This window comes from Carassius carassius, chromosome 7 (genome assembly GCF_963082965.1).
Source record: "Carassius carassius chromosome 7, fCarCar2.1, whole genome shotgun sequence".
In the NCBI taxonomy this organism is placed as follows: domain Eukaryota; kingdom Metazoa; phylum Chordata; class Actinopteri; order Cypriniformes; family Cyprinidae; genus Carassius; species Carassius carassius.
In genome coordinates, this window is record NC_081761.1 from 27,731,178 (window position 1) to 27,757,719 (window position 26,542).

The 26,542-nt window shown below is 36.9% G+C and overlaps 2 long non-coding RNA genes and 1 pseudogene across 4 annotated transcripts; all 3 read left to right on the forward strand.

Moving 5' to 3' along the window:
* The first annotated feature begins 9,783 nt into the window (after nt 1–9,783).
* Nucleotides 9,784–14,085, forward strand: LOC132143299 (uncharacterized; annotated as a pseudogene).
* A 66-nt stretch (nt 14,086–14,151) lies between these two features.
* Nucleotides 14,152–15,686, forward strand: LOC132143839 (uncharacterized). Of its 3 annotated transcripts, XR_009434288.1 has the most exons (7): nt 14,152–14,263; nt 14,330–14,449; nt 14,531–14,578; nt 14,697–14,780; nt 14,861–14,926; nt 15,451–15,511; nt 15,615–15,686. It is a non-coding gene; the product is annotated as an uncharacterized LOC132143839 (long non-coding RNA). The 3 variants fall into 3 exon arrangements; XR_009434287.1 differs by lacking the exons at nt 15,451–15,511; nt 15,615–15,686 and having other exon boundaries at nt 14,861–15,108; XR_009434289.1 differs by lacking the exons at nt 14,531–14,578; nt 15,451–15,511; nt 15,615–15,686 and having other exon boundaries at nt 14,861–15,108.
* A 176-nt stretch (nt 15,687–15,862) lies between these two features.
* Nucleotides 15,863–16,325, forward strand: LOC132143840 (uncharacterized). Its single transcript, XR_009434290.1, has 3 exons — nt 15,863–15,915; nt 15,989–16,050; nt 16,272–16,325. It is a non-coding gene; the product is annotated as an uncharacterized LOC132143840 (long non-coding RNA).
* The last annotated feature ends 10,217 nt before the right edge of the window (nt 16,326–26,542 follow it).

A 26,542-nucleotide genomic window follows, 5' to 3' on the forward strand; every position in this document is an offset into this window, starting at 1 on the left:
TATGTGCATTATACTGTAGTCTTAAATATTAAGATACACAGGAATGTACAAGAAGCAAATGTGCAAACAGGGTGACACTGTCAGTGTGTCTATGTGAGGTAGGGAATGATGAATATCTTACTGATAAAGTGTACATTAAGTGGAGGCATGAGGATGTTAAGAGGCTGGTTTTGAGTTTAGGAGCCTGATGACCTGGGGGAAGAAACTCCTTCTGAGTCTCTCGGTTTTTGCATTCAGGCTACAGAAGCGCTTACCAGATAGCAGCAAAGTGAAAAGATGGTTACTGGGGTGGGTGGAGTCTTTGATGATTTTAGCAGCTCTGCTTCTGCAGCGTTTGAGGTAGATGTCCTGCAGAGAGGGGAGAGCAGACCCTGAAATGCGCTCAGCTAAGCGCACAACTCTCTGCAGGGCTTTGCAGTCTTGACTGGAGCTGTTCCCATACCACACTGAGATACACTGAGTCAATACACTTTCTATAGCCCCAGAATAGAAAGTTTTCAGGATTGCTGGTGAGACCCTGAATTTCCTCAGCTGTCACAGATGGTACAGTCTTTGCCTGGCTTTATTAACCTGTGTTTGAATGTGAGTAGTCCAAGTCAGGTCCTCGGAGATGTTTACACCAAGGTACTTGAAGCTGCTTACCCTCTCCACAGGGGTCCCGCTGATCATAAGAGGAGTATAGGGCTGCTGCTGTCTCTTCCTGAAGTCCACAATCAGTTCTTTAGTTTTGCTCACATTCAGAGAGACACAGTTGTCCTGGCACCATGATGTTAATTTCTCTAACTCTTCCAAGTATGCGGTCTCATTATTGTTGTGAATGAGGCCCAGAACCACAGTATCATCAGCAAATTTGATTATGGACGTGGAGCTGTGCGAAGACATGCAGTCATGTGTGTAGAGAGAGTAGAGCAGGGGACTCAGGACACAGCCCTGTGGGGCTCCTATGTTCAGGGTGATGGAGCTGGAGGTGTACTGGCCTAGTTTTACCACTTGAGGTCTGCCGGTGAGGAAATCAAGAGTCCAGTTGCAGAGTGAAGAATTCAGGCAGAGGTCTATGAGTTTATTTTACTTAAAATAAGTAAAATTATATGCCATGGGGTAAGAAAAAATAATCTTAATGCAAACATAAACAAGATTTTTTTTTCAGCACAACAAAATGTGTGTTGAATTGAAAAAAAGTGAAAAGTGAAAGTCGTGACATTTGCCAAGTATGGTAAGCTATACTCAAAATTGGCACTCTGCATTTAACCCATCCAAGTGCACACACACAGCATTGAGTAATGAATACACCATGAACACACACCCGGAGCAGTGGGTCGCTATATCCAGTGAGGGAGCAACTGGGGATTGCCTTGCTCAAGGTAACTTCAGTCATGGGTATTTAGGGTGCTGTTCATTCACTCCCCCACCCACCCATACAACTCCTGCCAGCACCAAGACTCAAACCTGCAACCTTCAGGTTACAAGTCCAACTCTCTAACCATTAGGCCACAGCTGCCCCTGATTGCAGTAACTGATAAAAAAATGCATTGCATTAACAGTGCTTGCATTTTAATACACTGTATTTTAAAGGCTTGGATGGCTGAAATTCAGCATAATTGTACAGTCGTGGCCAAAAGTTTTGAGAATTACATAAATATTAGTTTTCAAAAAGTTTGCTTCTAAACTGCTTTTAGATCTTTGTTTCAGTTGTTTCTGTGATGTACTGAAATATAATTACAAGCACTTCATACATTTCAAAGGCTTTTATCGACAATTACATGACATTTATGCAAAGAGTCAGTATTTGCAGTGTTGGCCCTTCTTTTTCAGGACTGCTGCAATTCGACTGGGCATGCTCTCAATCAACTTCTGGGCCAAATCCTGACTGATAGCAACCCATTCTTTCATAATCATTTCTTGGAGTTTGTCAGAATTAGTGGGTTTTTGTTTGTCCACCCGCCTCTTGGGGATTGACCACAAGTTCTCAATGGGATTAAGATCTGGGGAGTTTCCAGGCCATGGACCCAAAATTTCAACATTCTGGTCCCCGAGCCACTTAGTTGTCACTTTTGCCCTATGGCACGGTGCTCCATCGTGCTGGAAAATGCATTGTTCTTCACCAAACTGTTGTTGGATTGTTGGAAGAAGTTGCTGTTGGAGGGTGTTTTGGTACCATTCTTTATTCATGGCTGTGTTTTTGGGCAGAATTGTGAGTGAGCCCACTCCCTTGGATGAGAAGCAACCCCACACATGAATGGTGTCAGGATGCTTTACTGTTGGCGTGACATAGGACTGATGGTAACGCTCACCTTTTCTTCTCCGGACAAGCCTTTTTCCAGATGCATCAAACAATCGGAAAGGGGCTTCATCGGAGAATATGACTTTCCCCCAATCCTCAGCAGTCCATTCACTATACTTTCTGCAGAAGATCAATCTGTCCCTGATGTTTTTTTTGGAGTGAAGTGGCTTCTTTGCTGCCCTTCTTGACACCAGGCCATCTTCCAAAAGTATTCGCCTCACTGTGCGTGCAGATGCGCTCACACCTGCCTGCTGCCATTCCTGAGCAAGCTCTGCACTGGTGGCACTCCGATCCCGCAGCTGAATCCTCTGTAGGAGACGATCCTGGCGCTTGCTGGACTTTCATGGATGCCCTGAAGTCTTCTTTACAAGAATTGAACCTCTTTCCTTAAAGTTCTTGATGATCCTATAAATTGTTGATTTAGGTGCAATCTTAGTAGCCACAATATCCTTGCCTGTGAAGCCATTTGTATACAACACAATGATGGCTGCATGCGTTTCTTTGCAGGTCACCATGGTTAACAATGGAAGAACAATGATTTCAAGCATCACCCTCCTTTTAACATGTCAAGTCTGCCATTCTAACCCAATCAGCCTGACATAATGATCTCCAGCCTTGTGCTCGTCAACATTCTCACCTGAGTTAACAAGACGATTACTGAAATGATCTCAGCAGGTCCTTTAATGACAGCAATGAAATGCATTGGAAAGGTTTTGTTGGGATTAAGTTAATTTTCATGGCAAAGAAGGACTATGCAATTCATCTGATCACTCTTCATAACATTCTGGAGTATATGCAATTTGCTATTATAAAAACTTAAGCAGCAACTTTTCCAATTTCCAATATTTATGTATTTCTCAAAACCTTTGGCCACGACTGTATATTTAATTTGACAAAAAAAAAAAAAAAATTCACACATTTAAACAACAACAACAACATTATTTTCACATCCACATTAAAAAATAATTAATCAGTGTTAACCTTTCAGACTCATTAACATTTCTGTTTAAAAATACCACCTATAATATAAAAATATAATTTTATCTTGCTTTACAAAATAGCTTATACATATGTATTGGTTCAAATTTGGCAGAATTTTCAACATTGCAATGCACTTTTCATCAGTGACTGCAGTTCAACATATTTTTCAAACACATTAGTTATTAGTCGTTAATTTACTTCAGTATTTTTTAACTGTGAAAATTTGATATAAGTTTGACTCTTGTAGGGCTTGAAAACGATTTTTTTTTTCAAATCGGTTCACTCCGAGCAGAATCGATATTTTAACGTTTCTGTTCTGCGTTCCTCTGATATTATTACCGTTCCCAAACCGGTTCGGGTGGAAGAAATACCAGTTAATAACGTTATTTTTTAAAAACAATATTATTTGCCTATAAGTTGCCTAATAATAATAATATAATAATAAAGTATAGCGTTTTCTTTACTCAAAAAGAAAAGGAAATAGAGATCTAACGCTTAGTCACAGCAAATCTTCTCTAGATTTTGTCCAAATGTAAGCTACTTAAAAAAAATGAAATAATAATAATCTGTCAACACTTTAAAGAAAAATTATTTTTAAGATATTTAAAAATGTTTGCTGCATTGTTAAAGAAGAAAAAAAAACACTTGTATAAGATTGCATTTTGAGTATAAAAAAAAAGTCGCGGCTCACGTCGCATTTTTTTAGCCCTGTTACTTCCGAAATAAAGAAGGCTAAAATGCCTGTAGTCTAAAGCAAAATGTTTTAAAACATTATAAAAAACAGTTATTAGTTTAGGCTATAAAAACGTCATCCAAAAACAAATTAATCTAAGGTGAAGCTGATGCCTACATCTCTCATTCGGCACGAATCCAAATGTTTCCATGTTCCAAACGTATCTGGATGCTAAAATGTTATTTAATATAAAGAATAAAGAATAATAGTAAATGTATAATAAGTAACGCTGTATATGCGTCCGAAAGTTGGACTCCAAATTTCATTCTAACAATTATTTTGAGGTTAATATAGCAAATGAAAACTGTTCAGCTTCCGATAAATTTGAGAAGCTCCGTTAGGTATTTTCCCTCACTCCTCAACAAAATAATTTCAATTAACAGTATTTAGAGAAGAACAAGAATTACAAATATAAGAAGCTATAGCAATATTAACAACAAACCAAAAGCAATTAATTTAGGCTAAAACGAAACTGAAACCAACGTTGGGTCTCATTCGACACAAAATCAAAGTTTCCGTATTCGCGATGTATCTGACAAATGATTATAAAAAATAGCCTAGTGTTTATTATAGCCTAAGGTTTGTAAACATTTTGTGTCTGCATTGTCTATTTCTGAATGAAATAATATTTCTTTCTCTAAAAAACTAATAAACAAGTTCTCTCTCTCTCTCTCTCTCTCTCTCTATATATATATATATATATATATATATATATATATATATATATATATATATACGTAGCGTATTTTAACTAGAGCCCGACCGATATATCGGCCGGCTGATATTATCGGCCGATATAAGCTAATTGCATTTAAATCGGCATCGGCATTTATAACGGCCGATGAAACATGAGAAACAGAGTCTCATGCTTCACTCATGTTATGAGTGTTGCATAGTGTGCCCACCAGAGGGAGCTCTGCAGCTCCAGAGTTAACAACAGCGCCAGAAGTCCACTACAGAAGAAAGCGATCAGCCAAGGAGATGAAGGAGATGTAACTTACTGTTTTGACGGTGAGTCTGTCGTTCGTCATGAGACATGATTGTAGATTTAGTTCATACCCTGTATATAAAAACTGTGTGGTAGTTCTAGCTAACGTTCCTATCATTATCACTTCTAAATATTCTGTAACATCACTTACAGCCGCTAATGCATTGCTATATTAGATTAGCCACAAAGCTAATACCATGTTTATCAGTGGAAGAGCGCGAACGTTAATAGGAGGTCAAACTATAACGTTAGCGTTTAACTTATTCTTATTCTATTGCGGTGTTTCCGACATAATGACAGCGTAATTGGGCCTTTCACACAGGACGCGGTATGCACGGCGCTTGCCGCTGGGTTCAGCGTTGCCCTTCAGATACAACGCGATTTGCGCTGCGCTATGGCGTAGGCGGAGTTTTAAAAATGTTTAGCGGGAGCTCTTTCATAGTCTGTTGTTCCTCCTTTCGGTCAGCAGCAAACATGTATCTGTCCCGTTGTAAGAAGCGAGCGATAGCGCTAGTCCTGCTGATGAGAATTAAGAGAGAAGCAAGGAAGAAGAGGCTACCCTCAGGTCCAGAGAGGAATTTGGAGAATTCAGGCTGGTTACGTTACTCTAACGCTAATAGCTTCCTTTTTAGCAGGCCCCTTAAATGCTTGCTATTAACTTGTTTGAAGGTGGTTTTTCTCAAAATTGACAGCGGTGTGTTCATGACACTAATGTTAACCATTCAACTTCGAATTGATTCCGTAATCTTCCGGTAATAGTAGGCAAGACGATGTTCTGTGAGAGCAAATATAGTGTAGTTACAGTAACTACAGTAGGTGCGTCAGAAATGATTAAACCAGAGGGGACATGTAAATAAATGTGAGCTGAACAAGCGCTTTTTTTTTTTTTTTTTTTACATATTGTTTCAAAGCAGCTTTACAGACATAACAGGAAAATGTTGAAATAATATTGTTAAATATAAGTAGGTAATATCTATTGCTTGACAAATAAAAAAATATATATATATTTCTCATTTTTTCTCATGTAGGAGATCCCAGTTTATTATTATTATAATTCTAATGATGACATGAGTAATAATACATGGTGATATTATTAATACACATGCTTATTCTTTCTCTGTCTCTCTTTCTGCCTACATATGGCTGAAAAAGGTGAATGCTGTAGCAGCAAAGTGTGGGACTACTTCTGCAAATACTTTAACTTTAGTATTAGAATTTATTTACAGTACACACACAGACTGTTAAAACCAGCTTCAACTGGAAGAAAGTAAAAGTGTTAAATGTTTAAAACCAGACTGTTTTTTGATCATTAAAAAATATATACTTTTGATGTGCAATTGTTTAGTCATTGAGACTGTAATCTAAGGCTTTTTTTTTTTAACATAATCCATTCTGGAAAATGATTTATACAGCCCACATACATAGAACAGGCAGATATTTTGCTATTGAATGTTGTGTAAGTGCAGTTTATAGGAAATGGGTCTAATATCCAGATTATGTTTAAAATCAAAATATCGGCTTATAAATCGGCTCTTTTCAAGTTAATATCGGCATCGGCCCCCAAAAATCCATATCGGTCGGGCTCTAATTTTAACCATGCAGCAAACCTTTTTAAATATTTTGATATAATTTAAATATTTATTTATATAATTTACTGAAAATAAATAAATTATTTTTTAAACTGTTTAACTGATTATTAATCGGTCAAAATAAGCTGATATAGTGTGATGCATTCATGCGCACTCAGAAACTGGTGACTGTGAACGAATCAGCAGAGCTTGTACGAGCTTTTGTCATCGCTAAATCTTTCTTAGACATTTTCAAATGTCGAAATTGGGTTGCCCATCTATCTGTGCATGATGGTTTCCAATGACTCCGGCGAGCGGAGCATCTCAAAGTTGGGAATAATCAAAGGAGAGCTGCGGTCCTCAGTTGGGCAGGAAAGGCTAAGCATGCTGGCGCTTGAGTGTCGAATGCACATGCACCAACGCCTAGAAAAAATAGGCCCTTTTTGCGCTGCAGCATCAGGCCCAGTTTGGTCTTAATCCGGCCCTGAAGGCGGTGCATTGCCATAGAGACTTGCCTACGATGAGCATAGACAGTAAAAGAAATGGACACAGTGACCCCGTTGGATTCAACGGAGACAACCACGTGATCTCTGCTGCCGGCAAAATACAAAACCTCCTCGGCAGTCATGAAGCAGAATTATGCTTCAGGAAGCCAGAGGAGAAAGGAAGAGGAGGATAAGAAAAAAACAAGATAGTGGTAAGTGATAAATTACACTGGATTAAATAGATCTACTTGTCAGTCTTGTACAAATGGTGTAATTTTGCAGCAGGTAGGCTAGCAAAAATATGTTTATGTTAGCTACCTGCCTGATGGCAAATGCTGCTTGTAACGAACAGTAAGTGCAACTTTTTTCGAACGGAAGGAATATGGTTACTGTAATATGTTTTTTAACGGGATAAGGAAGACGCAGAACAGAAATCGCATACTGCAAGGAGTCAGCAGTGTTTTGATTTTTTCAGGGTGCGGGCAAAAGTAAAGAGAACGTCGTGGCGTGTGTTGATTGCAAGATAAAGCTGGTATACCACAACTAGGGCCCTATGATTTACGCAATGCAGAAAACACAGAGGGAATCGCGGAATCCAGTCATAAAAACGGAATTTACAGTTTAACGCAGAATGACACGTAATTTGCCAAATTTTGAATGAATTAATTAAAAATAGGTCATTGCACTTACATCAAATCATGATATGGACTAATATCTGTAAATATTAAGCCGGAACAGTCTATTTAAATATGAATCCTGCATGTTCTGGGTGTCTGTGTTAATGAATGGAGCAGAAGCACGTCTTCCTTTATTAACACACACTGAAGCACGAGTGACGCTCGCGGTGATTTCAGCGTCTGTTGTCTCACTAGGATGTGAACACATGAACAACATCTCCAGAACTGCTCTGACAGTCACTTCATGAGCCTTTTTACCGTTTGATTTGAGTAAAACTAGCATCACATCACATACACAGAACTGTAAAGGTTCGTCAACCCGTCAAAATAAAAGTCCTGTTTTAGACAAGTATTTGCCAGAGATGTATTACTATTGTTCAGCAGAATGTACATAGCCTACTACTAAAATTATTTATTATTTTTTTTATTTAAGGTTTAATCACACAAAATTTCTTCCATGTTTTATTTTTAATATTAAATCCCCTTTGTTTACCAAAAAGTTAATTTGCTTAATTTTCAATAATTAAAATATAAATTAAATTAATGTTTTGTGTTTAATGTTTAATGTGCATCTCAGAAAATGCTTTATTTAAAACCCCAACCGAATGGGACTTAAATGCACTTAATTCATCTGTCAACTTTATTGTCATTGTTTACAGTACAAGTACAGACAGAGAAACAATGGATAATAATTAAATGTTTATTTTTGATGTATGCATTGCATTCTTTGCATTTAAAAATAACAATATTTTGGAGTCACGTGACGTGCTCATGAACCTAGTCGCACTTGAATAGAGTTCCATACGTTTGGCCCCTTTTTGCTGATTTTTTCGTTTTATTTTAAGCTTTTTTCATTAACAACACTGTTCCTAATGTCTGGCAATCGGAAACAGCAGGAGATGTCTCCGTCAGCTTCTCCGATTAAGAAGAAATCTAAGCCACCGATGGATGATGTGGTGGATAAGATGGCGAATACTGTTGCACACTTTGAGGAAATTCTAAGATCTGAGTTGACAGCGATGCGGAACGAGTTCGCTTCTCACATGTCAGTTGTTCAATCGCTATGCTCCAAAATGGATCTTCTTACAGGGGAGATGAGAGAACAAAAGAAAGTTGTCGCGGATCACGATAGGCGAGTAGCAGCGCTCGAGCAACAGGTTGTTGATTTACAGGATCGCAATAGGCGCTGCAATCTGCGTCTGGTTGGATTGCCTGAAGGGTCCGAAAAGGACGACCTTATTGGCTTTTTGAAGAGATCGCTACCGGCGTGGCTCCCGTCTCTGGCAGGAAAAGAGATTGAAGTGGAACGAGCGCATCGCGTGTACACCAGGCTCTCCTCAGATCGCGCTAAACCACGGGTTTTCATCTTTAAATTGTTGCGGTACACGGACAGGGAGCTCATTTTGCGGGCAGCCAGACTTCACGCCCCGGTGAAAACATCCGACGCTGCAACGCTGTCTTTCTTTCCAGATTTTTGAGACAGCCCTCGCTGCAGCCTGTAGCACGATGACGTATTTGGATCTGATCCAATACGTAGTGGACGCTGTTACGCGCATGCGCGGTGGCGTGTTTTGTGACGTCATATGCATGCGCCGATTGCGCACTAGTAGAGAGCATAGACAGTATATAAGGTAGAGAGTTGGTGAACAATCGCACTTGATGGGGAAAGGAGGTAGAGTCTCTGGATTGAGTGCACAGTAGGTGGCAGTAATGCGCGAAATTGGTGCGAATCTCCAAAAAAAGGGAAGAAGAAGAAGAACAATCGCACTTGCTTTGATCTTCTTTGAAGAATCTGCAGAAAAACGATGGATTAATTAACAATATTGATTGTATATCGGTACTTCGGTAGGTAATTCATCTTTGGAATCTTTATGTACTGTTTTGTTGTTTCAACATCTTGTGTAGTGTTATGTATCCATAGCGGTATAACGTTAAACGTGTTTAGCTAACATGACTTTTAAAGATGATCACAGTGATTCTCATTTTAATCTTATACTTCAGAACATAATACCATATGGACAGACTGCAGGGCTAATGTAAAATTAACATGATTTTGCTCGGTTACTGATTATTATTTATTTGTTATTGTATTGTTCTAGATGAATGTCTTTAAAAAGGGCAGTTGCCCTGTAATTTCAAGGTGCACACGGTGCTGTAACCTGTATCACTGTCCTTTTTGTGAGACGTACAAAACCACATCACAACTGTCCATTGATTGCCATGTAGAGAATCATCTAAAATTGGCAGTACATCATGATGGTGAGTATAATTTCACCTCTATACAATACTGTATTAATTACAAAAACTGTATTACAATACAATATTAATTTGCTTTATAACATTTGATCAGAGTAATGCATGTGTGTATTCTGTGTAACTTTTTCCCCCAGATTTTGTGATTGTTAAGTGCAATTCACACTGTAGGGAAAATGCACATTTTCACTGCTGTTACTGTCCTGCTACAGTAATAAGAAAAGTGCAGTTAATTACTCATTTAAAAAAATGTAAACAAAAGTTGGCATTTCCTGGCCAGGAAGCTCAGTCTCCACTCCTGCATAGCCCAGCAGCCACTGCTCCACTTCCAAATATTTTGGCACAGACTTCTCATGTCATTACACAGGCGCCTCCCCTGTCATGCCCCATGGCTATCCGAACATCTTCATCTCCAGTTACATCAGTGTTTCGGTCTCCACCAATGACACAGTCTTGGACAAGTCCCTTATGTCTACCTTTGCAATCTGGGACAACTTGCCCTCCTTCTGAAGCTCAATTTTCTCTTTCTGCATCCACCCAAGTATTTCCATCTCCGACTACTTCTGCTGTCCATGTTCCACCAGTGCAACCAACAGTAAATCGTCTTCAACCAAAGAAGAAAAGAATTAGATGTGATCATTGTGATATGGAATTGAATAAAAAAAACTTACGTGTTCACATTAGAAGAAAGCACACCACAGTTAAAGAGGCCATCACATCAGAACGACATCTACTTTGCCAGTGCATTGACAGTAAGCATGGAATTTTTGCAGCGGCAAAATCTTTCAGTGCACCATCTCTTCCCATCCATGTTCAAAAAAAGATTTGGGGTGTAAATGACAAAGTTATGTGTGAACTAGACCAATGCAATGCCAGTGCTGAATTTGCTCAAAGGAGTGGCCTGAAACCATTTGAGTGCTGCCATCTCATGTCTTTAGCTTTCTGTCCCAACGATGATGGCAATTCTGTTAATCTCAAAGAGGAAGCCCTAACAGAGATGGTGAAAGAAAAATGGTTTGGAGAAAGTAGGAAAGATGCATGCATCGAAAGGCAATGCATGGCAAACAAAGAAGATGTGCCACTTTCTGTAGAGATCACATTTGCTGGGCCCTCAACGAAAAAATATATATCAGTGTATGAGCCAAAAATGTCTTATTACTGTAGACTTGGAAGAGTTACTGTTGTATATGACAGTAAGAAGATCACATGGGCCTGTCCATGTAATAAAACAAAACAGTCATGTATTCATAAAGCAATAGCTAAATGGCATTTATTTCAAAATGAGAGAGCTCTATTCCAGAAGGTGAAGACCACCGAAAGGATTGATTCCATGCAGAAACCTCAACCGCATCCTGAGAGTGTGGATGACTGTAGTGATCGTCAGTACCCACCTAATGATGATGGAATAGAGAGGATGGTACGCTATTTTTTTAAAAATAAATCTCTACCTGTGGACTTTCCTGAAAATTTGGTTGGTGGTCTACAACATGGTAGTGACTTTAGACACCAACTAATTCCTGAAGAAGTGTTCTGCTCCGAATGTGAGGGTAATCATGTTCTAAGTGACCCAATTATTATAACCTCACGAGCAAAGATTCTGACCTTCACTGGGGTAGTTGAAGGTAAATATTGTTAAATAAAACATTCTATTTAAAGAGTGTACTGTTATTTTGTGTTTAACTTTTCTGCTCTCAATTTAAGGAATTTCAACTTACTACAAAGTCTGCAGCAACTGCAGCATGATGTACAGGTACCAGGAATTCACTGATGGTATCCATAACTTCAATGACCACCTTCTGCTTTCTCTACACTTGTGTCTGATTTTTCGCAATGCTCTTCAGGTAATATGTACAACTACTGATGTTAATATTGTTTCATGTAATACGTGTTATGTCATGTAACATTTTTTTTTTATATACTCTGTGAATATTCTTAGAATCACACTGCTGTTAGCAGAGTAATGAGCATACTTGAAGCCACTGCCAAAGCAAAATTTCCCAGCAAAGACACAGTGCTCCATGGTTACCTCCACTTTGAAGCCTTGGGCAGCCATGACTATTCTTACACATGCATCAATTGTGGTTATCACCCCAAAGTGGTGATCATGGATCTCCACAAGAAAGGAGTCTTCAGTATTCCTTGTAAGTATGTGTTGTGTACATTGTATTACACATGCTTTCTAAAAACAGCATGTTCCTGATTTGTGAATTTGTGTGTTGCAGTCAGTGAAATAGCCACACCACCATCAGAATTCAAGGGTGATACAAACATTGTCTCTTTTTGGGAATCCGTAACGATGGAGATGATTGGCCGGGGATTTCTTTCAAGTAAGTTATTTAATGTGTAATATTATTTAGGTCTGTGTAACTAAAGAAATTCTTTAATGTACTTGTACACTCTGTATTTCTTTTAAGGTGGCAGGAAAAACCCCTTTGTAGTTCGTCCCAGTTATGATTCCTGGGCTCCTTGGATTGGACCTTATACCCGGAATTCAGACATTGTTTTAAACACTGAGCATGCAAAACTACAAAAAAAAAAAGTCCTGTGATGTTCCAGATCTTGACGTCACAGAGGAAAGGTTAGGTGATGAGCTCTTTAATCTTAAGGTAAGAACAAATTTACAACATCTAATTACGTTTTGCAACAATTTTGGTTTTAACCAAAGTCTGTCATATGTTTAGGTTGATGCAGTGAGGAAGCTGTGCAAAGAATGTGGATTGGACACCAAGGGATCAAGGATGGATCTTGTGTTACGTTTGCGGACGGAGATGCAAAACCGCTCAGCGTACGACAAAATCTTCCAGCAGATTTGGGGTGCTTCTGGTAAATTGCCTGACTCTTATCACTTAAATATATATGTTTATAATAATAATAATATATCTTAATAATACATAAAGTTATAGCTTTGATTAAAAAATAATAATAATGTCCCAGGAGTTTTAAATTTATGTTGATGGACATTTCATTTTCAGCAATAATGCTTTCATTGGCAGATAAAAAATTTCATTTGCTGTAAGAAAATACTTGCAATTTATTCATGGGTTAATTAATACTGTTTAAACTAGTCTCTGAGTCAACCCACTGACAAAATGTTGGTAAAAGTAGGTAGATTTACTAAAAATTTACGAGTATGGTATGAAGAAATTATGAAAACCTAGTGAAAAACTAAACTAAATTATGAAAAATTAAGTTAATAGTTGAAGTGTTACTTGTAATTTTTGTTTAAGTAACCATTGTAATGATTATTTTCATTTTCTAAACTGTACTTTCTTTAAATTGTACTTTTGTACTTTTCTCTTAGGTGGCTGGGCAGTCATTACATGTCCTTGTGGAGTAGTCTATTCCATCAAATTCAACATAAGAGCAGAGTCTCCCAGAGACTTTGCGGACTTGCTGCTGAGTTGGAAGCACTTTCCTAATGTTGTTATATACGACTTTGCTAGAGGACTTGCAGCACACGTTAATCTTCGTGAAGCAGATTCTATACCTTTCAGTCCCCATGAAGGGAGACTTGCTGAACCAACTACAGCCAATATCCAGCTAGCAAAAGAAGGCAAGCTCAAAGTTAATCTAACATGGTTGAAAAATAAGAAGGAGGAGGAGGATACCAACTGCCATCCTTTGACTGGATCATCAGAGCATTATGCTTTGTATGACAGATTCCACGAATTCAATACAAAAGACCCAAGAGATGCTCTTAGGAGAGTCCAGGTAGTCCCAGAACTTTGTGGCTGGGTAAATACTCAAACCGCAGAGCAACTTTTTGCTGCAATGCGCAAAAACAATTATTTCCTTAAAATGCTCACGCCATCAGGACACACATTTTTGATGCGCAACATCATTCACCATTATAACATCGCACAGAATAAAAACATGGAGGACAGCCTGAAAAAAGTTGTATCACCTAGTGATCAGTTAACCTTCAATGATTATGGTCAGATAGTACTTGGTAAGTTTTTATTATTATTTTTACATCTTACAATGACCAGTAATTTTGTCACATATTGTAAAATAGATTTTTCTTGTCCTGTATGTGAAGGTACGCCTCCACAGTCCTTAAATGATAGTAAGAGACTCTCATGTGATATTACACAAATAGATCCAGTACACTGTAAGTAATGTCATGATAAACACTGCACTTGTAAAATCTCACTTCACTTAGCACAGTTGGGTCATAATATTTTGTCTCTTTTCAGACCCCAGCCGGGGTTCATTGATGGACTTGACAGCCCTACGAAATGTGCAGCCAAACAGGGCATGCTGGATGCATCCACAAAGCAGTGACCAAATTAAGATGGTATGTTGAATTATTTTGCATTTTCATGCAAAGTAATCATGCTTACAATTGTTTTTGTTTTTCTAGATAAAAAATGCTTTAAATGAAAAGGAATCACAACAACAATTTTTGGCTCAAGTAGGAGCAACAATTCTGGACAGATCAGATTTTATTACCTTGGGCCATCCAAATGATGTTGAAGGGACTGTGAGTTTTATCACATGCACAAAAATGTTTTTGTTTTGTGATGAGCGAATATGAATTTTTTTTTTTTATCTCAAATTACAGATTTTGAATGCCTGCCTCTCAGTTGTCAGGGATATTGCTGACTTAAAGGTAATTTTTTCCTGTCTGCTGTGTGGAACCTTTTTTTTTTTTTTTTTTTAGGAAAGTGTGCATAAGTAATCCTTTATATGCAATCAAATTAGCTGTAATTTTAAATGGTATCTACCAGAACATAAAGGTCCATTGTTTTAGCTCATATGTGACAGTGACATGGTTGCCACCATTCTGTGCAGACCCTTCAGCTAACTTACCTGTAAGTATGACTGAAATGTTAATAGAAGTAAACTAGGGTCATTTTAGGTGGTGTTTAAAAATGTTTGTTGTCTGTATTAGGAACATATAGCAAGATGTGACTTCATCTTACTGCCTTCATGGGCTACAAACCATTGGATGATATGTGTAAGTATTTTATGTTTAAATGATCAGTTCTCCTTAATGCAAGTAACACAGAGATATTTTGACATAACTAATAATTGTATCTTCCAAGAATCACTTAATAGAACCAGTTTTACAGATCATGAAACCAAAAAGCAGAGAGATGTATTTGCTTGATTCACTGTACGGCACTGACTTCAGCGATTGTCGTTTCGTTGGTCCCTACAGGTTTTTTCAGAAAAATATTAAGAGTTCAAAATTAGTTCGGGATTATGGTAGTTCTGTTTTTGTGCCATACATCCATTTGCATGCATTTTGTTTTTTTGTTTTATGGCTCATTTTTCATTGATGCTTAAACTGTTTACATTTACCTAATCGCTGGAATTCTATTATAGTTTATAGATAAAATTGTTTAAACAATGATAAATGAGTCAAATTTGTTTGGGGTTGCTCCACCCCAGTTTGTTTGTTTGTTTATTAGCATTTTTACTATAATTTTTTTTAATCCATTTTTGTTTTAATTGTTGTTGTGGTTTAATGCTTTGTAGAAAACTTGCACAGCAACTACATCCTGGGCCGTGGAAGGAGTATGGACGTGATGATCTCAAAGTAAGCAGTTTTCTTGTTGCCATAACTAAATTACATTTCAGATATTCAAACACAGTTTATTTTTGAATAATTATAACATGTTTATTTCAAATGAACTCAACAGGGTGCTCCAAGGCAGAATTGTTCAAATAACTGTGGAGTATTTGTGTTGATGGTAGGAAGAATTGTTTGATAACAATAATAATTTTTTTTTTGATAACTTTGTCAGATTGCTGTCTGTCATTAATTTATTTTGTGGTTTGAGCAAAACCAATATCCAACTAACTTAAGATATTGATGCAGTCTCCTAAAACAATTTAATTAAAGTTCATTACTATTATTTATGTCTGTTTTGATGTAACTTACTCTTAATGTTACAGTACGCACTCTATGTTGTAATGGGAGGTCTCTTTGATTTTGCTGAGGTGAGCTATCAAAACTAATAATTTTGGAAAAGTATATTCTCAAAGGGTGATTTACATTAAGCATATTTTCCAGTCTGACATGGCTGCAGTAAGGAGATGGTGGTGCTTGCTCCTGCTAACAAATTATCCCGTCAAGTAAGCCTATTTGCAAGTACTTCCAATAAATAAAACACATTTATTAGTATTAGTAGTTGAAGGAGGAGTAGAAGTAGCAGTTTTTTGTCCTCTCTTTAATGATGTTAATTTGCACAGTATTTGGTATTTTATGGTGTTTTTTCCTGTGTGGAGTAAGTACTTGCTAGGCAAACTGTAGTTCACTTGTTTGTTTTTTTTTGTTTTTTTTTTTATAATTTAAGATCAGATGCTGAAAGAAAGCTTCTCAGAAAAAGGCGCAAAGAAATGAAGACAGGTATAACTTTAACTAAAATAGGTTTGCAACAACTAATCTGACAACTGATGATAACATGTTCAAGTTACATTTTCCATAAATATTTCATGATTATTCTATTGGTGTGAATATAATTTCTTTCTTTAGGAGAATTGGAAATGGAAGCTGATGAGGTGCTAGAGGTGCCAGATGAGGTGGACATAAGTAAGGTGGGAGTTTTCCCTATTCCAAATGTTTTTATTTTTAACATGTTAAATGTATGCTATTATTTGACTAGTATTTTATATTGAATAATATTTAACAAATTGCTGAGCAGATGCCAGCTGAGATCCTGAGATGTATCCTCATGAATGTGGTCAAAGAAGATGGAGATGTGTCTTTCTTCAGGCTGTCTCTGACGTGCAGGATTTTCCATGATGTTGTTAGTGAAGCATCATTCAGAAAAGAGGCTCATTTTGCCTGGCTTGACAGTAAGTTATTTCATTTTATTAGTTTTATTTTTTTTACCAGTAAACAGTTCCACACATTACGTTCAAACTGCAAATGCATTTCAAGCTTTGCTCAAAATGTATTAGTACTTTAAATCTCTTTCTTACAATAGGTGTTGTCAACTGGAGTGCATTCTCCAGTGAGTACAAGGAGAGGTTTCGAGTGCCATATAAAGTGACGAGTTGCCTTTGCTGTGGGATCTTATTTAAAGACTTCCCGCCAGGCTATGTTGGAGATGGAAGGAAAGGAATCCTTCTTGCGTTTTACTCAACCAAAGACTTTGAAGGTTACTGCTCAGCAGACTGCTTCATCTGTGATGGGAATCACTATAGCCCCAAGGACAACTGAGTGACAACTACTTGATCTGAATGTTTATACATTAAGCTTAAATTCTTTTCTTCTTTTTCTTTTCTTTTCTTCTTCTTTTCTTTTAAATGTACGTACATGTCCTGCAAACACTGAAGAGCAAATAAGGGGAACCTTATGTACATATCAATATGGAAAAAATGAGTCATTAAAGAATTCTTAATGCTGTCTTTTTTTTTTTTGCATTTTTCCCTTGAATGTGTACTGGTATGTTAAGTTGTTTACAGACCGTATTGTAGCTTTAGGATTAAAATTACAGAGACAATCATTTTTGCTTCCACTAAACAGCAAATATGACCTGAATAAAATAAAATTGCTTAATTTTAAAATGTTCTATATACACGCATTAAAAAGATACTTGTGGTGACGACATGTTATTAATCCATCAAATTTAGGTTTAAAATCGTGATTTAAAATGTTGTAAAATTAACTATTTTGCATGTATGTTGAGAGAAACTAGGACAACTTAATCACATTTATGTAAATAATTATTCATCAATAATTACGTATTACTATTTATCAGAACTACTACTACAAAGGTTAGAACCATAGGTTAGAACATCTCGGGTGCTTCTCAATTCATATTTGTGCATCCTCGTTTCCTTTCCTCGCTTCCTTTCCTCGTGTCTTAGCTCCACCCTTTCAGGATGCGAGGGAAGGATGCAAGGAAAAGACGTGAGGATGGAAGACTTGAATCAAGTGAAATGATTTATCCTCGCTCCCTTCAGCGTTACTTCAAAGTGTCATCAGCTGTAATTAAAGGGATCTGCCCTTATGTTGTTAAAGTTTGTTAATTAAGACATTCATAATAAATATTAATAAAGCAAGATGCCCTGTTTGAAATATATGACATGCATGGTTTATTTGAAGTGAAAAGGTAAAATATAAATAAAAATTGTTACAACAGATGTGAAGGGGGAGGAGAATTTATACGTGCGTCACGTTAAGTCGATAAAATACTTCCGCATAGGATACACCTGTGTATCCTCGCTCATCTCTCCTCATGAAGCCTCCTCCCTCCTCGATCCTCGTCTCCTCGTGGTGCAATTAGAAAATTGAGATGTCCTTCAAGATGGCTGTGTTCGATCGGTTTCCGGGTCATAGGATGGAGGACGGAGGAGCGAGGAGACGAGTAGGGATATTGAGAAGCACCCCTCGATTCAATATTGAGCATGCATGTCACTTAAGACTAGCGCATGCGCATTATAATCCAGCGATCGGTACTGCGCATGCGTCTATGACGTCGCCAAAACACACCTCCATTAACTACGTATTGGATCTGATCCAGCTACGTCTTCGTGCTACAGACTGCAGCGAGGACTTCTTGCAAAAACCCGATAGACCCGAACTATGAACTAATCAATTGGGGGCGGAGCCAAGATGGCATCGTGACAAGACGGTTTTGCAGTAGCTCTTAAAAACTATTGCCCAAATCCCGGTTTTACTTTTAAACTGATCATGTTCAGAAATAATTTCGAATAGCCGCACTTTAATAGACTTTTTTCTTTGTAAATATTTTTGTTAAGCTTTTCAGACGCACTTTTTCTCTCCAAGCTATAACTATCGAAGTGCTAGCACGTGCTTTTGCTACAATTGATGCACTGACTTGAGAATATGGAAGAGAAAGAAGAAACTCATCTTGCTATGCATAGTTATGCTAGGAGAACTCTAAGCACTGATATGGAGACAGTTGCTGGACAGTCTTATGGTTTCTTGCCTTTACCAGATACACCTGAACCCAATCCTGCCAAAAAAAGCAAACCGAGCTCTGATAGTCCAGTGGTGAGTGATACTATGCTAATGAGATTTATGCAGAGAATGGAGGCCATGCACGAAGAAGCTTTGCGCCGAATTCAAGGAGTTGAAAAGACGGTGATTGAGAATTCGAACTCTATTAAACAGATAATCAGCTCTCTCGAATTCCACGGTGAACAGGTGAAGTGTTTGAATGAAAAATCTGACGAGATGCAAAAGAAAATCGGAAAACTGGAGAAAGAAAACGTTGAACTTCGTGATAGGTGTAACGATTTGGATGCTTACAAGAGAAGATGGAATCTGCGTGTCGCTGGTATTCCGGAGAATTCAGGAGAGAACGTGAAGCGGATAATCATCGACCTCTTTAGCCAGGTTTCCCCAAGCATCGCTGCTGATCTGCACTTCGGAATTGACATCGCTCATCGACTGGGGCCTCGCTCTGCTGCAGAAAAGTCCTCCCGTCGCATAATTGTCCTTTTCTCATCGCGTTCCCAGCGGGACACAGTTTGGAAAGACGCCAAAACATCTGTCTTGCTCAGGGAGAAGAAGATTAAGGTCTTCGAGGATCTCTCGCAGAAAGATAAGGATGCAAGGACTCTTCTGTGGCCGACAGTAGAGAGGGCGAGGAGGGGAGGGAAGAAGGCTGGCTTTCACGGTCCTTTCGCTGTCATCGAGGGTAAAAGACTGTCTGCTAAAGATTTAGCCAACAAACCTTCTTAGTAGTAACGTTTATTCATATGCAACCGTTTCTTTCAATGATTCACGTGCGATCTGCTTAGGGTGTTTTTTTTTTTTTCGCCCTAAATGCATAATATCTTCATGGTATTAAGCAGTAGACTACTTTATATTAATCGCTACAATCTTCCTTAAACACAGATATACATTATTTTATTGAAGGCTTTAAAATTTACTTATTTTCCCTCCTCTTTACTTTATGCTTTGAAATGGTTACTACTTAAATACAGAAACTTAAGTGTAACTTTTACTTTTTTTTTCTGAACTTAAATATGAATACTTATGTACCGGGTGGGCAATTTTTTTTTCTTGTGGTTGCTTGCACTTTTTGAGGAAAGTGAGTTGAACGAGTGGTTCATTCAGTTACTTAGCTTGATTTATTTTCTCTTCATATTGTTCGTTGTTTATGTCATTGTCATTGGTATCTTTTAACGCCAGAGGCCTCAGGGATAGTGTCAAAAGGAAAGCTCTTTTTTTTTTTGCTAAAAAACACAAGTCAGATTTTTGTTTTCTTCAGGAATGTCATTCTACTAAAGATGATTACAAATGGTGGAAATCTCAGTGGGGTAATGATATTTGGAGTTCTCATGGCACTGAACGTTCAGCTGGAGTAAGCATTTTGAGAAATACGTTTAATGGGGATATATTAGGTTCAGATTCAGATAGTTTGGGCCACTTTCATTTATTAGTGATTTCACTTTACCAACAAACAATAATTCTGGGAAATATATATGGGTACAATACGTCTCAGGATAATAAATGTTTCTATGATAAGTTAGATGAGAAACTCACACATTGGTCGAATAAATTCCCTAATGCTTTTTTCATACTAGGAGGAGACTTTAATGTATCATTAAATAATTATTTGGATAGATATCCACCAAAGAGGACTGATTGTCTTAGCCCGGCATTGTTAGGTTTAATAAATAAGTTTGAATTGGTGGACATTTGGAGAGAAAGATACCCTTACAATGTGGAGTTTACCTGGGCCAACAAAACTGGGTCTAGTCAATCTCGAATTGATTATTGGCTCATATCAAAATGTATGTCCAATTTTAATTTAAATGTTGGCATTCAACATACCCCTTTGACTGACCATAAAACTATCTTTATTAATACCCCTTTGACGGCAGATTATGCACCAGGTCATAGAAAATCCTCTTTGTGGAAACTAAACAGTTCACTCTTAGAATTACCAGATGTAATTGATAAAATTAAAGAATTAATTGCTCAATATTGGAAAGCAGCCAAAATTCAAAATTCCTTTTGTACTAATTGGGAGCTTCTAAAATTTGAAATTGGAGTTTACTTAAGAAACGTTGGAGCAGTCTTAGCTAAAAAGAGAAGAGTTCTTGAGGACAGCCTGATCATGAAATTATCTCAAACCCATAACTTTAGTTGTCTATCTTTGGAGGAGAAATCTGAACTTGCAGCTTTGCAAACTAAATTAGATGATTTATATTTATCAAAGCCTAGGGGTGCTTATGTAAGGTCCAGGAATAAATGGCTCGAAGAAGGTGAACTCAATACTGCATATTTCTTTAAGCTTGAAAAACGAAATTTTACCCTTTCCACAATTGAGAAATTATCTGTTGATGGCAAAATTATAAAAGATCCAAAGGATATAGCCAATTTCAGTGCCAATTTTTATAAGAATCTTTATAGCTCAAAATGCACAGAGCAGATGTCGAATTTGTTTCTGGACACAGTTAATAATGTTAAAGTTATTTCGGACAGTGATAGAATGTGTTGTGATGGAATTTTAACTCATGAGGAAGTACAAAGTGCAATCAAGAGCTTAAAAAACAATAAATCCCCAGGATGTGATGGACTTACAGCTGAGCTGTACAAATTATTTGCTAATGAACTTTCTCCTTTTTTAACAAATGTTTTTAAAGAGAGTGTTGATAAAGAAGCTCTACCTCCTACGTTAACGCAGGGTATCATCACACTAATTCCTAAACCAAAGAAAGATCTTACTAATCTGGACAATTGGCGGCCCATCACACTCCTTAACAACGATTATAAAATTTTTGCCATAATATTTGCTAAAAGACTTAAAGATTGTTTGGATAGCGTTATAGATGAGACTCAATCTGGATTTATGAGAGACCGGCACATAATGAATAACATTAGATTAGTTTTAGATTTATTTGATTATAGCAATTTGGTGGAACACAATAGTTTTATTCTTTTCCTGGATTTTTATAAAGCTTTTGACTCCGTAGAGCATCATTTTATTTTTAAGTCAGTACAAAGGTTTGGTTTTGGTGAGTATTTTTGCAGGGCTGTAAGAACTCTTTATTATAATTGTAATAGTACAATCAAACTAAAATACGGTACTTCTCCTAGATTTTATTTGTCACGTGGTATTAGACAAGGGTGTCCAATATCCCCTTATCTGTTTTTACTAGTTTCCCAGATATTTGCATCGTATGTTTCTAATAGTGGTCTTCGTGGTATATCTATTGCTGACAAACAGATACTCATCAGTCAGTTGGCTGATGATACCACTCTTTTTTTGCATGATGCTACTCAAGTTCCGTTAGCACTAGAATATATCCAGCAATTCTCCAAAGCTTCAGGCTTAGTCTTGAACCTTTCAAAATGTGAACTCATGTCCATCAAAGAGTGTAATTTGTCACACATTTGTAATATTCAAATTAGAGATCAGGTATCATATTTAGGTATTATTATAACAAAAAATGAACTAGAAAGATGCTCTGTAAATTTTAATCCACTAATTGAGAGTACACAGAAAAAACTTTATATATGGCTCCAGCGAGATCTGTCGTTAAAGGGAAGAATTTTACTAGCCAAAGCTGAGGGCTTGTCACGGTTAACATACGCTGCTCTTTCTTTGAGTGTTGACACCGCCGTTCTTAAAAAAATTGATACCATGCTCCTCAACTTTGTTTGGAAGTTTAAAACTCATTTTGTCAGAAAATCTGTACTTATGAACACTGTTGAGAAGGGGGGGGGGGTTAAACTTTCTTGACTTTACTACTTTAAACCACACCTTTAAAATAAACTCGATAAAAAACTTCATCAATAAGCCTGCATCTATCTGGAATTTGATCCCTAATGTTATTTTTTCCAAAATAGGGGGTTTAAAATTCTTATTAACCTGTAATTATAGCATAATGAAAATCCCTGTTAAATTATCCCTTTTCCATAGGCAAATGTTATTAGCTTGGTCCCTCATCTTTAAACACAATTTTACTCCTCACTCTTATATAATTTGGAATAATAAGGACCTACTGTATAAACATAAATCTCTTTTCTTTGATAATTGGGTTAATAATGGAATTATTTTTGCATCTCAACTTTTCAATCAAAATGGTTCAATTTGTAATTATTCTGAGTTCTTGGTAAAGCATGGAATTCCTGTTACTCCAAAGGAGTTTGCCATCGTGGCTGATGCAGTGCCACAAGGAGTTATCATGCTTTATAAAGGATTTTCTTTTCCATTTCTTTGTCGCTCAGTGGATCTATGTAAGACATTTGTAGGTAAGCAATGCTTTTCTTCATCTAAATCCAAAAACAATAAGAAAATTCGAGTCTTGTTTCAGGAGGAGTCTGTCTCTGTGCCTTATGTAATTTCTTATTGGAATGGTTTTGTAAGTGATATTCCATGGAAAAAAGTTTGGACATTACCTCACAAATACCTGATAACTAACAAAACGAGAGAAATTAGCTTTAAATTAATTCATAGGTGTTACCCAGATAAGTGCTTTCTCAAAAGACTTAAGAATGACATTGATACCTTATGTTCTTTTTGTTCAGAGAAGCCTGAAACTACTTTACATTTATTTTGGAACTGCTCTTTCACAGTAACTTTTTGGTGTGACATTTGTGATTTTATCAAATGTTATGTGAATCCTAGCTTTGAATTAACATATAGAAATGTCATTTTTGGTTTTCATGAAGGTGAAAAGAAAAGTGATATTTATTTTATAAACCTTATCTTTCTGTTAGCTAAATTTTACATTCACAAATGTAAATTTTCTAAATGCAATCCTCTTTTTTTGAGATTTAAAAATGAAATGACGATGTACTTTGAGTCTATTGAGTTATCTAAAAACTTAAAAGCTATGAGAACAGTGGCTTAGTTTAAGGACTTGGCAATTAATCTGGACTGAAAGACTGAAGGAACTGAGGGTCTCTGGAGTATGGTTATAATGTAATGACAATGACTGTTGTTAATGTTTTTGTGTGTTTTGCTGTTATCTTCTACAAGCATTTAATAATAAAAAAAAAAAAAAAACTAATCAATTCTCTTTCCGGCTCATATTGCAATGGTTTTAGCGTATGTGGCTGTCACGTGATTAAGGAACGAGTCAAAAACCCGATAGACCCGAACTATGAACTAATCAATTCTCTTTCCGGCTCATATTGCATTGGTTTTAGCGTATGTGGCTGTCACGTGATTAAGGAACGAGTCAAAAACCCGATAGACCCGAACTATGAACTAATCAATTCTCTTTCCGGCTCAAGACTGCATTGACTGACAGGTGAATCACTACTACTAGAACAGAACCTATAGAATAATGCGCATGCGCGACTGAACGAATCACTCCCCGAGACGACTCGTTCTTCCCGAGTCACATTAAAGATTCGTTCAAAATGAACGAATCGTTCAAGAACGACACATCACTATCTGCTACTAGTCATGCCTGCTTTTTAGTTTTTAGCTATGCGTTTAGCTTCTGCTATTAGTCATGCCTGCTTTTAGTTTGCTTTTAGCTTTGCTTCTTAGCTTTAGCTTTTAGCCATGCTATTTGTCATCACTGTTCTTTGAGCACGGTTCCAGCGTGCTTCGGCCTGCACGCCTGCTGCTACTTAGCCACGATGAGAAGAAACACCACCTAGTCTCGTCAAACTTTATTTCTTTTCTTTTCCATTTGAGAGTTTCGTGTTCTGAGTTAAATTTTGTAATGCCGTCTGACCTCGACTGCCCGTTCAACTTCAACCAGCCACACAACTCTGCATCTTCTAGTGATGTGTCGTTCTTGAACGATTCGTTCATTTTGAACGAATCTTTAATGTGACTCGGGAAGAACGAGTCGTCTCGGGGAGTGATTCGTTCAGTCGCGCATGCGCATTATTCTATAGGTTCTGTTCTAGTAGTAGTGATTCACCATACATGTCTATGGATTCACCTGTCAGTCAATGGAGTCTTGAGCCGGAAAGAGAATTGATTAGTTCATAGTTCGGGTCTATCGGGTTTTTGACTCGTTCCTTAATCACGTGACAGCCACATACGCTAAAACCAATGCAATATGAGCCGGAAAGAGAATTGATTAGTTCATCTCATGAGTCTTCGGGTCGGGTCGAGTCATTCCTTAATCACGTGACAGTCCCATACGCTAAAACCATAGACAGTAAAAGAATGCAGTATTGAGTCGGAGAGAGAATTGATTAGTTAATCTTTCGGTTCTTCGGGTTGTTCGTTCTTTTGTCCCGTGATGTGACAACATTGGCTAGAGTAATTATTAAATCAGATTGTCTGTATAAACCATACTTTTGTAACATATGACACTTTATAAACATTAAAAAACACTGTGTACATACTTTTGAATGGTTGTTTATTGTTTATTTTTGTGCCATTAAAGCTTTGTAACAAAGAGGACAACTATTCCAAAATAAATCAAAATAATAAAAAAGTACAATAAAGATAAAACTAAAAGATAATAAAGCCACAGGGTCTAATAACCTTAACAAATGAACTTTAAAAGTACAATATAAAAAAAAATAAAAAAATAAAACTAAATATTGCACAACAAGCTTTGCTTTTTTTTATATAATAATTTAAAATGAATACATTTTAAAATAAATAACACTTTTGTGCCAAAATAAAAACTTTATATCAAAGAGTATAACTATTCCCCAAATAATTTTAAACCATTTAAATAAAAATAAATGAAAATGAAGAGATACTAAAGCTACGGAGCCTTATAACAATAACAAATTACCTTTAAAATCACAACAACAACAAAAATATTGCACAACAAGCTAGTCTTTTTCTAAATAAATAAAAATAAATAAGCTTTAAAATAAATAACACACTGTGGCTATATTTTTAGGACTTGCTTTAAGGCATGTTTGCATTAAAAAAAACAAGCTCCCTGACCTTGGATGGGCTGAGTCTGTTTCTTCTATCTGAGATAATCTGCCCAGTTTTAGAAAAAATTCTTTCAGATGGCACAGATGTGGCCACAATGCAAAGTCTTGTCTTTGTGACTTCAGAAAGGCTTTTGTATACTGGTGAACATCTCCTCCACCAGGCCAGAGGGTCTGATGTGTGGGGTAAGAGTGGCTCTGCAAGGTAGGCCTGCACCTTTATAGCATCTGAGGTCTTAGAAGAGGTAGCAGAAGGCCTCAAGCTTGCTACCCTCTCGTCAAAGTCTTCCCAAAACATGGCCCCTGCACTGGCAGTAGCACCAGGATCTGAAGTATTCTCCTCACTCTGAGCTGGGTTAAAACTGTTAAAGCTGAAGTTATCATAACCTTAATGTTTTAAACTAACATTAATAATTCAAATTCAAAATTTTATTTGCTTTTAATGTATATGTCATTATGTCCTTTTTTGAGCAATCTTCTTATACATATATTACACCAATATGTCAAGTCTGCCTAGGAAAAGCGATTATTATACTAGCAAACTCAAAATTGGAGTAAAAATGAACAAACTAGTATAAATACTTTTTATTGTAAGCTTGAATTATTATATTATTATATAGCCTAGTGTTTATTTACCGATAGACAGTCAAAAAGACAAATTAATCAATATTTTATTTATAACAGGGTTTTATTTATTTATAAAATAATAACAAACCACAGATCCTCAACAAACAGTAACAAAAACACAGTGACAGAAATGTCAGAAATAGC